Raw genomic sequence first — 11,278 nt, forward strand, 5'->3', positions numbered from 1 at the left:
TCCCCATATAAGTGATGTCGTACCCTACCTCTCTTTCCCTGACATTCACGCAGCGTGATGTCCTCCAAGTCCATCCATGTTGCTGCAAGTGGCAGAGTTCCACTCTTTTTCATGCAGAGCGATATTCCGTTGTGCGTATATAGACACATGAACGTATATATCTATATATAGTGTCGTGAGTGAAGTTGCTCAGTCATGTCTGACTCTGCGACCCCGTGGATTGTAGCCTACCTGGCTTCTCTGTCCAGGGGATTCTCCAGGCAAGAATACTGGAGTGGGTTACCATTTCCTTCTCCAGGGGATCTTCCCAACCCAGGGATCGAACCCGGGTCTCCTGCATTGGAGGCAGACGCTTTAACCTCTGAGCCACCAGGGAAGCCCATATCTGTATATACCACGTCTTATTTATACATTCATCTGTTGGTGGACACTGAGGTTGCTTACGTATCTTGGTTAACTGTATACAGTGTGGCTATGGGAGATGCATTTGTCTTTTTGAATTAATGTTTTTGGTTTTTTCTGGCTATATACCCAGGAGTGGAGTTGCTGGGTCATATGTTATTGTTTTTAGGTTTTTGAGAAACCTCTGTACTATTTTTCCATAGTGGCTGCACCAATTTACGTGCCCAATTTATGTGCATGAGGGTTACCTTTTCTCCACACCTTAACCAAAATTGGTTGTGTTCCTTTTCTTTTTTAAAAGGTAAACAGTTCATAATTATTGGAAGGAGTTTTTTCTTTCTTTCTCTTTCTTGTTTCTTTTCTTTTTTTTGTAGGGTCGGGGATGATGGCCATTCTGACAGCTGTGAGGTGATATTTCATACTTTGATTTGCATTTCCCTGGTGATTGGCGATGTTGAGCATCTTTTCACTTTGGCAGTTCATTTTGGATGGTTAATGGAGAGAAAGAAAACAGGCCTTCTCTCTGGGGGCAGATAATCAGGATTTGTATCCCAAAGATGTACGACCTTGAGCAATTTGCATAACCCACAGTCTCAGTTTCCTCGTCCAGGAGTGGGGACAACCACTGCAGTATCTTAAGGAATAAATTGATAGAATGGGTCCAGCATGGTTCATGGCACCCAGATAATTAACCTTTAGTGATTATTGTCAACAAGAAAGACATGAGACTCTACCCAACTTCAGTATCAGAGGGAAGACTTTGAACTTGTTCCCAAAACAATATGGCACCACTATAGAATCTTTTAGGAAAAAGCTTTCTTGTACCACTATACAAAAAGCTCACTAGATTATTACAGATTCTTATATGACCATTTGAACCTCTGCTTGGATTTGTTTTCCCTTCCTTTTTGTGTTTGTGATTCAAACTTAAAATACTTGAACAAATTAACCAGAATGTAAATAGACTCCCCTAAATCTTTGAGAAACTCTGATCCATGATAATTTGTCAGTAACCTGTGCGCTCTCTGGTGAGCATCGTATTGGCCTCCAGCCTTTCTGGAGAGCTAACAGTAGCTCTGAGTTTAATGATGTGATAAACTCTGTCAAATACTTCTTTGACAGGTGAACCTTGTGAAAATTCAATATTCAAAAAGCTTTATTAAATATATAGGATTGCCTAATTTCAACTAGTAGACCATTCTTGGACGTTTTCCCAGTTCCCTTCCTTTTTAGCTCTTTTAAGTAAAAGTTATAACTCTACTATGCTTTTGGTTTGGCAATGAGCAATATGTTTCCATTGTTATATCTCTATTTTACAATTTTCCAGAATTGTTTGGTGCAATTTTTAGAATGTGAGTCACTTGCTATCTTCACACTGGGGTTTTGAAAGTGTTTTTATAACTCTTCTGAGTGGAATGTTTCTCTGAAATTTTGCTCCCTACTCCTCCCCTCCTTCCTTTCCCTAATTCCTTTGAGTTTGTCTTTGTTAAACATAATCTTCAAGTGGAGTAAATTGTGTTATCTGACTCTCCCTGCTCACCAAGGTCCTAGAAATAAGCATTTCTGAGATAATCCAGGGGGGGAAAAAAGCCACTGATGTCATTAGCTTCCCCAAAGGAAAACAAATCAGTTTTGTGAGGTAATATTGAGATTTCTAGAAGATGATTATATTCCAGGCTTTGTTTTTAAAGGGTGGAGGGGGGCTGGGGGCCAGTTCTCTGCCTAACAAACAGTAAAGGCATCCGTTTTCTTTTCTTTCATTCAAATTTATGGTTCTCCAGGAGGGAGAGAGAGACCAGGCACCATCTTCTTGCCAATGTGAATTAACTCTTCATTGACCAGATTCTTTGGACATCCACTTCCCACCCATTAGTTTTCTGAGTAGCAAAGGTTTTGATGTACTTGGAACTAACATGGGTCTTTTGTTCAAAAAGCTCAACACAAAATTTTGAAATGAGAACTGTAATCCTACACTTTGCAAGCTGATTTTTATAACCACTCCCTGCTGCTTTTACAAGCACAGAGATGGATCAAAGATCCACCAACGCTGCAAGTTGAAAGGTAACCGCCGTGGGTTAGCACGTGTGATGGAGAGCAGGCACTCTCCTTGTCACCAGGCACCTGTGATCCCACTGAGTCCTGACAGGAACCCTATGGGAAGGTATTTGGTCCTCATCTTCGAAGGTCAGAGAGGTTGGATCAGCTCTCCAAGGTTCCCAACTACCAAGAAGAAGGTGCAGGGGTTTGACTCAGACCTGCCTGACTTTAGTGTACTCTATACAGCAGATACAGAGCAGAATCCTTTGGAATATTCTGCTCCCCGATTTGGCTTTCATTTGAGTTCTCTAATGAGGGAATGTAATGCACAGGGAAGCCTGGTGTGCTGCAGTCCATGGGGTCGCAGAGAGTCAGACACGACTGAGCAACTGAACTGAACTGAATGAGTGAATGGTTCACACTCAAAGAACTCTCACAGACGAGACCAGTACTGGTTTTCTTTGAATCATCTAGTTCTCATAAACCAAGCACTACAAGGCAGGTCCCACACGTTTCCTGGATGACTGACTGTTGGGCAGTCATGTCCGAGTCTTTGCAACCCCATGGATCGTAGCCCTCCAGGCTCCTATGTCCGTGGGATTTTAGTGTGTGGGGGCCCCAGTAGTTGCAGCATGTGGACGAGATTACTGGAGTGGGTTGACATTTCCTCCTCCAGGGGATCTTCCTAACCCAGGGATCAAACCCACATCTCCTGCGTTGGCAGGTGGCTTCTTTACCACTGAGCCACTTGGTTAGGAGAGATTCTTATTGTCATAATTAGTGTCAGATTTCTAAATTTCCAAGGATAAGGACCATTGTTTTACCTGTTTATCCTGGCCCTTAGCTTGTTGCTTGGCACACAGTTTATGCTAAGTAAACACTTGTTTGAATGAGTGTATTAGGGTTCTCCAGAGAAACACAACCAATAGGAATTGATTGATTGATTGGAATTGGCTTACATGATTATGGAGGTCAGTAAGTCCAATCTGTAAGGAGGAAGCAGGCTAGAGACCCAGGGAGAGCCAATGTTCCAGGTAAAAGCCATCAGGCAGGAAGCATCAATATTGCAGATGAAGTCCAAAGGCAGTCTGCCAGAAATTTCTCTCTTACTTGGAGGAGGGTCCATCTTTTTGTTCTATTCGGTCCTTCAACTGATGGGATGAGGCCCACTGACAGTATGGGGGGCAATGTGCTTTACTCTATCAATTAAAATGTTAATCTCATCCAAAAACACAGTGTAGCAACACCCAGAATGATGTTTGACTAGCTATCTGGACACACTTGGCCCAGCCAGGTTGACACATAGAATTAACCATCACAATGAGTGAACGAAAAGCCGCAGTTTCTGGACTGTGGTAAAGCGAGTGGAATGTCAGGCATTGGTCTCTTACTGCAGACTTCAGTTAAAATGACATCTTGCTAATAAAAAGGGCTCTTCTTCCTGTGGGGCAGCTCCAACAGACCTCAGATTCTGATGCCAAGGTTCTGAGAGAACCTTCTTTGGGTCCCTTGGATCCAAGTGATCAGTTACCACTGAATCAAGTGAATTAAAGGGGTTGATACAGGTCCCATGCTCTCCAAGTTAAGGGGTAAGTATTTTTTTAGGAGTCAGAATCATAAAAGCATGTTAAGAACCCAGCTTTTCCAAGACCTATTGGAAAAATTAACCTTTATGTTACCCAAGTATACGTAGCCATATGTAAGACTACTTTCTTTAGTTGTTTTAATGTAATTTGGTGGTTACTGTAGACCTCTGAAATTTGTAGATTATGTATTCTCTAAAATCATAACTCATGTCATGGGATCACATGTTAAAAATGTGCTACAAAGTGAAGAAGCTGAGGAACATGTCCTTTCTTTGAGATTTAAGTAGTATTTCTTTTTGTTATTCACATACAAATTCACTTTCTACTGTACCTTTTTGGACAAAAAGTGATTAGAGGAAAAAGTTTTATTAAGGACATTAGCATTTTGCTCACTCAGGGTTGACATCTGCATAAATTCCTACTGTAGCCAGTTTTAAATCACCTCACCAAGTTTACCTCTATAGTTGTTCGCATATTCTAAAATTATTTTAACTTTTTATTTATATAAATACGTGCACTTAATTTTAAAAATAAAATTGAAGTTTTTAAAGCTTATACCTATAATGCATACAGCAGTCTCTTATCTTCCTTTTACTTCATCCCCCAGTTCTCCTCCTTAAAAACAACCCCTTTGAACAGTCTTACACTTTTCTATTGTTTCCTGTTTCTAAAAAATTATCCTCTTTCTGCTATTTCTCCTTTAATTATTTCTTTTCTTTATTCCAAAAGGTAATATATCAACATAGTTCAAAAGAAAAAGAAAAAGGGTAAAAACAATAAAGAGTCTCCTTTCCCTGCTCCTGAATCTCTCTGACCCCCTCCCTGCAGGCAGCCAGCATCCCTCACCCCTCAGATATTTTTCCTGAGACCGTCTCGCACACATGCACGACTGTTTACTGGTCAACTTGGGTATCATCTGTTGACTCAGCCACAGGAGATGGGAATTTAGCTTTCTCTCTGATACTCTGTTTTCTTGCTTTCCTTCTCCACAACTTAGTTACGGGACAAGTCTTCCTTAAATCATTGTTTATATTATAATGACTGTATAAAAGTTGTCACTCCCAAGCCACATAGTTTATATACCGCATTTCATTTTACCCAGAGCTAATAAACACTTCGTTTTTTCTTTAGATTTTCTATGAGCCTATTGTTAATATTGTTTTCCGACTTTCCAGCACATGTGTCACATGGCCTGTATTCTACTCCAATTTGGGCTGGTTTTTGTTTTGTTTGGTTTCTCTTGTTTTTTCTCCGCTCCCAGTGAGCTGTTGTTTAGGGACTTGCTTTTGTCAATTCTCCCACATTGGAGTCTCTTTTTCTGGAGCCCAATATCTTCTTCTTTCTTGATTTAATTCTGTTTTTTCCTCAAGGGGTTTTTAAAGAAAGGGTACATGCAAGGTACATTTTGAGTCCTTGTATCTCTGAAAATGTCTTTATTCTACCCCAGGCATTTCATAGTCTGGCTGGGTATAAAATCCCTATCTGAAAATAGTTTTTCCCAGAATTTTGAAGACTCCTCCACTACCCTTTCTTGCTACTGAAAAGTCCTTTGTTGTTCCCTTTCTCCATCTCTTTCGGTGTTTTTTCTTCCTATGTATTGTGATTTGCCATGATTTGAGTGTTTTTTCATCAATTATTTTGATTATTTGGCCCTTTTTAATATGAAAACTCATGCCTTTCATTTCTGAGAAAATGTATTTTATTTTCACTTAACTAATTCCTTCTGTTTCATTTTCTCCTGTTTTCAGTTCTGGAACTCTGCTTAGCTGAACAATACACCACTTAAATTGATCTTCTGATTTTCTTATCTTTCCTGCTGCTGAGATCTTTGTTTTCAAATTTTTCATTTCCAAAGTGTCATTCTTATTTTTTTAATTGTTAAGAAAATATCTAGTCATTTCACGTGTGCAGTCTCTTCTTGTTTGGCTCCGAAGATGTTAAATACAGTGCATTTTTAAACCCTTTTTATCGTCCCTGTATTGTTTCTGTGGCCTCTGAGTTCCATTTTTTCAATTTGTTTGTTTGTTTCAGACTGTTCTCACATGTTTGGAGAAGTTTGACTGTCCACGTACCATTAAGAGTGAAGCTCTAAGACCTTTGATTGCAGGCTTTGTGTGATGGGTTTGGTAATTGGCAGACCTTCTTTGAAGAATGATCTGGCAGTGAGCCAAGTTTTTCTTTGAGAGACTCCTAAAGGCAGTGTGGGAAGAATTTTTCTTTAATGGGAATATTTGGTTTCTTCTATGACTACATCTCCTAAGAATACTTCTGCTTTGGATAGATACAATTAATTTCCACCATTCTGAGAGCAAGAAAGAGAATGGAATCTGGAATGCCTATCATTCAGTATACAGACTTGGTTTTAATCTTCAGCTTTCAGTTTGGTGTGCTCTGACCTCCCAGGAGTTGGTCTGGTAACCTCAAATTAAATACTCCTTGTGAATAATAATTTTTTAACTTCTTCCCTAGCCGCAAGACTGGGTGTGTATAGTGGAATTAGCCATATAATAATATTAAGAATTTGGACTCTGTAGCCAGAAAGTTTGGGTTCAAATCTTGGTTCCAATGGTTACCAGCTATGTGACCTCACTCAAGTTCCCTAAGTCCTGTAGTTCATGACTCCATGCTAAAGGTGAACAGTTCAATGCCCAGGGAGGAAAAAGAACATGTTGAAATTTTATTTCTCTTTAACCTGAATTATTGACTTTATATTTTTAAAATGATTTCTCTTATACAACCAAACCAATGAAAGCACAAAGGAATACAATTGCACACATGATCTTTCTGCAAAGATGGTGTGGAGTTTCCCACTGAAGTAAATCATTGTTCACAGAATTTGGCAAAAAGAAAAGGAAAAAGTCTCCAAACAAATAGCCCATTGAGAAATACACCATGACACGAGGATGATGCAATGGCAAATTGCAACATGGGAAGAAGCCCTGAATGAAAATTTTGTGTTACAAAAGGATCAAAAGCAGTCCAACAAAATGGCAAGGAAACAATATTTATTTTGAAACCTTACTCGTTTTTCATATGCAGAATTTTTAACAAGTCGTTTGTTTCCAGTTCACCACTACACTCCGTACTTAGAATTATCATGGGCAAGTCCTCAGCTGCTGAATTGCTTTTGCCTCTGGGAAAGGTGTGACTGTGGGCTGCAGAGAACCTGACACGGAGCACAGCAAAAATGGAAGCAGAGCACCTGCCCCCAGAGAGTGCAGGAGGGCAGAGACGCAGGCAGATCCTGGCCAAACCCCCTAACACCACAATCCAAGGAGGAGACAGGCCTGGGGTTCTGTCCCACAATAAGCCTAGGCTGAGTGCTGAAAGTGGCCCTAAACCCCTCGACCTAGAATTTCTCTTCTGCAGATTTTCTGGCCCAGAACCACAGAAAATATGAAGGGTTTGAATGAAATCTAAAATATGAAATCATGTACCTTCTAAGGCTCATTTGCCAATTTTGTTGTCACTTACTTAATTTTTGATTTATCTATGGTGATTAAAAAAACACAAAAATATAGTGAGCTGCTGCTGCTGCTAAGGTGCTACAGTCGTGTCCGACTCTGTGCGACCCCGTAGATGGCAGCCCACCAGGCTCCCCCATCCCTGGGATTCTCTAGGCAAGAACACTGGAGTGAAAGAAAGCATTTTAAATAAGAGAACTTTGAAAAGGTGTTTGTACAAGGATATTTTCCCATTTGTTTATAATATTGTTTTATCCACATTAGACGGTTGGTTAAGTAAGTTATGCTACATCCATAAAACAGCATACTCTGCAACCATGCACTGAAAATTGGGCTTATAGAACCAAACAGTTCCATAAGGGAAGTTATCCATGACATGTTATTGGTACAATGTGAAAGAAATGATAAATTACTGTGAATTATGTTGTTTTAATAAGCACTGTTTTAATAGTATGTTTGACTAGAAAAGCATATAACGTGATGCTAAATTGTCTAGTAATCATTTCTCTGTGGTAGGATAATAGATGATAGTTGAATTTTTGCAAAGAACATTTATTGCTTTTGAAACTAGAAAAAAATGTATATGGCTAAAAAGTGACCAAAGGCTGGCAGTGGTAAGCACAAAATTAGAAGAAAATGACCTTAATATACACTTAGTGGAGAATCATGATTGACTGAAATTAAAATCATAGAGAACTTCTTTGAAAGAACTTAAAATGTTCATTTTCCATTTTCTCAAATGAAACCAGTTTAATAGGCTTAAAGATATAAAAATGTTTCTTACATTACAAAGTCTAGTGGTTGATTCAATTGCATTGTTAAAAAAATCATTAAATGGTATTCCCAAATTATTGGTTTTTCCAATTCTAATCTAGCACTTACTCAAACTTCTTTAAAAGATTTTCATTTGATATAAATTCTGTGCACTGCAAGGACTTTGTTCTCTTTGAGAAATCAATCCACACTGAAGGGTGGAGAGGTTGCTCTTTTGACAGAGTTAGAGCCAATATTTCAGGCAGATTCTTAGAAGTGTGTCATTGTGAGTGGCATGCCTCAGAAAACAAACTCTCACTATAATATAGATTTAACGTTTCTTATTTGCTGTTTAAAATTATCCCTATATTTGTTATCTGGAAGACAGTAGTCTTAGTAATTTACTCGAAGAAAAACTCTGTGGGACTTCCCTGGTGGCTCAGTGGTTAAGCCTGTGCTTCCACTGCAAGAGGTGCGGGTTTGATCCCTGCTCAGGGAACTAAGATCCCACATGCCTCTCGGAGTGGCCAAAAAAAAAAAACCCCCTGTGTAATATGCTGTGCTATTACAATCTACCTTAGTGTATGAATTTGAATTTATTTTCATTTGACTATTTGAGGAAGCATTTTTATCTGTCATCCTTCTGATGTAATCCAAAATTTATAGATGTATATGTGTGTGTGTATGCTTAGTCGCTCAGTCATGCCCAGCTCTTTGCAACCCCACAGACTATAGTGGCTCCTCTGTCCATGGAATTCTCCAGGCAAGAGTACTGGAGTGGGTTGCTGTTTCCTTCTCCAGGGGATCTTCCCAACCCAGGGATCAAACCCAGGTTTCCTGCATTGCAGGCAGATTCTTTACTGTCTGAGCCACCAGGGAAGCTCCATCAGTTCAGTTCAGTCGCTCAGTCATGTCCGACTCTTTGCGGCCCCATGAATCACGGCACACCAGGCCTCCCTGTCCATCACTAACTCCCGGAGTTCACCCAGACTCACGTCCATCGAGTCAGTGATACCATCCAGCCATCTCCTCCTCTGTCGTCCCCTTCTCCTCCTGCCCCTAATCCCTCCCAGCATCAGAGTCTTTTCCAGTGAGTCAACTCTTCGAATCAGGTGGCCAAAGACTGGAGTTTCAGCTTTAGCATCATTCCTTCCAAAGAAATCCCAGGGCTGATCTCCTTCAGAATGGACTGGTTGGATCTCCTTGCTGTCCAAGGGACTCTCAAGAGTCTTCTCCAACACCACAGTTCAAAAGCATCAATTCTTCGGCGCTCAGCCTTCTTCACAGTCCAACTCTCACATCCATACATGACCACAGGAAAAACCATAGCCTTGACTAGACGGACCTTTGTTGGCAAAGTAATGTCTCTGCTTTTGAATATGCTATCTAGGTTGGTTATAACTTTCCTTCCAAGGAGTAAGCGTCTTTTAATTTCATGGCTGCAGTCACCATCTGCAGTGATTTTGGAGCCCAAAAAAATAAAGTCTGACACTGTTTCCACTGTTTCCCCATCTATTTCCCATGAAGTGATGGGACTGGATGATGTATACAAATGTATATTTATTTATAGGGCATTTTAGTAGAGAAGATAGCCCTAACTCATAGTATTTGTAAAGATGTTAATATTAATGAAGGCTCCTTATAATCCTTGGTCGTAACAGTGACAAAAGCACCAACCTTGTGAAGTATTCCTCCAGCCTTCCAGATAGTCTGTAATGGATTTGAATTTCTGACTCCCAAAGGTCTGCATGTGGTGTCTGTCCGTGCCTGGATACGGTGCACGTGAACCATGTACATTTCCCCTGCAGCCCAGTGCTTTGCACGGATGAGGCACGTGTCTCTTCACAAAGGCATCCCCGCAGGCAGGCTCTAGCTTCATCTGCATCTCCAATACAGATGTGCGTTTGTGTGACCGCAGAGGCATTGATGGTGCCTGCAGCTGGGATGTGGCTGGTACATTTCAATCCACCCCGTAGCAAAATACGTGCTGAAGTGAATGGCTTGATTGGTGGTGCTAACACTATTTGCCTTTTAATTAAAGTGGAGGCGGGGGAAGGATTGCGGGGAAGGAGGAGAAGGAGGAGAAAGAGGAGATAAAACAAGGTGTAATCAGGCCCAGTGATAAAGTAACTTTCATTCCCAGTGAAACAAGCAATTAGTCTATGTTAAGCATTAATCTGCATTAGTCACTATTTCTGTTACCATCCCTGAGGAGAAATGAAAACACAGTTTTAAAATGCATGAGGAGGACTGAGCTCTAGCAATGGCATGTTTAACAGGACCCCAGCTCAGTGAGGTGAAGGCTGGTGGTGGAAGAAGAGGGGGTTTGCGGGGAGTTCGTTGTAAAGCATCTGCGGGGGGTGTTTTTTTCTCAACCCAGCTATCCTGCTGCAACAACCACCAAACACAAGTTGGTCAGCGCCAAGCATCTGCTTTTTGAGTGTAAGCACATTCTTCCACAAGCTCAGTTGTAGGCAAGCTCTGGAGCTTTCCTTCCTTCTGGGAAATTTGACAGGAATCAGGGTGGGTCTGGGAAACATCTTCAGAGGCACCACATATGAGGTACAGATTGAGCCCTACACAAGGGGCTAAGACCAGCCAAGTCCTCCACCCTTGTTCATGGCCCTGAGAAAAGGGTACTTTTTCCTGATGGCTCAAAGAGCTACTGGTCAAAAACAGGCTGCTCTAACCAGCTCACGATGCTAGCTGTTGTCACTGGCTCTTTATCAATAGCCTAAGCAGACACTTGGCTAAGCCTGTTATTATCGTACTTAATACTCATAACCAGCTCACGAAGTGGTCCCTACCATTAATAGCTTTTTATCAACGAGGAAACGGAGGCTTAGGAAAGGTAAGTGGCTTGTCCAAGATGACCTGGCTAGTAAGGGGTGTGGCCAGCTTTAGAAAGGAGGCTGCTGGCTACAGATGAGCATACCTAGCTTCTGGGAAGAGTCAGGGTTTTCTGTGCCCAGGTAGTCAAATATAAACCATCAGAGATATTTACCCTGTACATATTTGATATTTGATCTTGTTTTA

General features: G+C 40.8%; 1 non-coding gene across 1 annotated transcript; it reads right to left on the bottom strand.

The window, feature by feature from the left end:
* Nucleotides 1–304: 304 nt before the first annotated feature.
* Nucleotides 305–376, bottom strand: TRNAW-CCA. Its single transcript has one exon. It is a non-coding gene; the product is annotated as a tRNA-Trp (tRNA).
* Nucleotides 377–11,278: the final 10,902 nt, after the last annotated feature.

Source organism: Bos indicus x Bos taurus, chromosome 17, assembly GCF_003369695.1.
Source record: "Bos indicus x Bos taurus breed Angus x Brahman F1 hybrid chromosome 17, Bos_hybrid_MaternalHap_v2.0, whole genome shotgun sequence".
Classification (NCBI taxonomy): domain Eukaryota; kingdom Metazoa; phylum Chordata; class Mammalia; order Artiodactyla; family Bovidae; genus Bos; species Bos indicus x Bos taurus.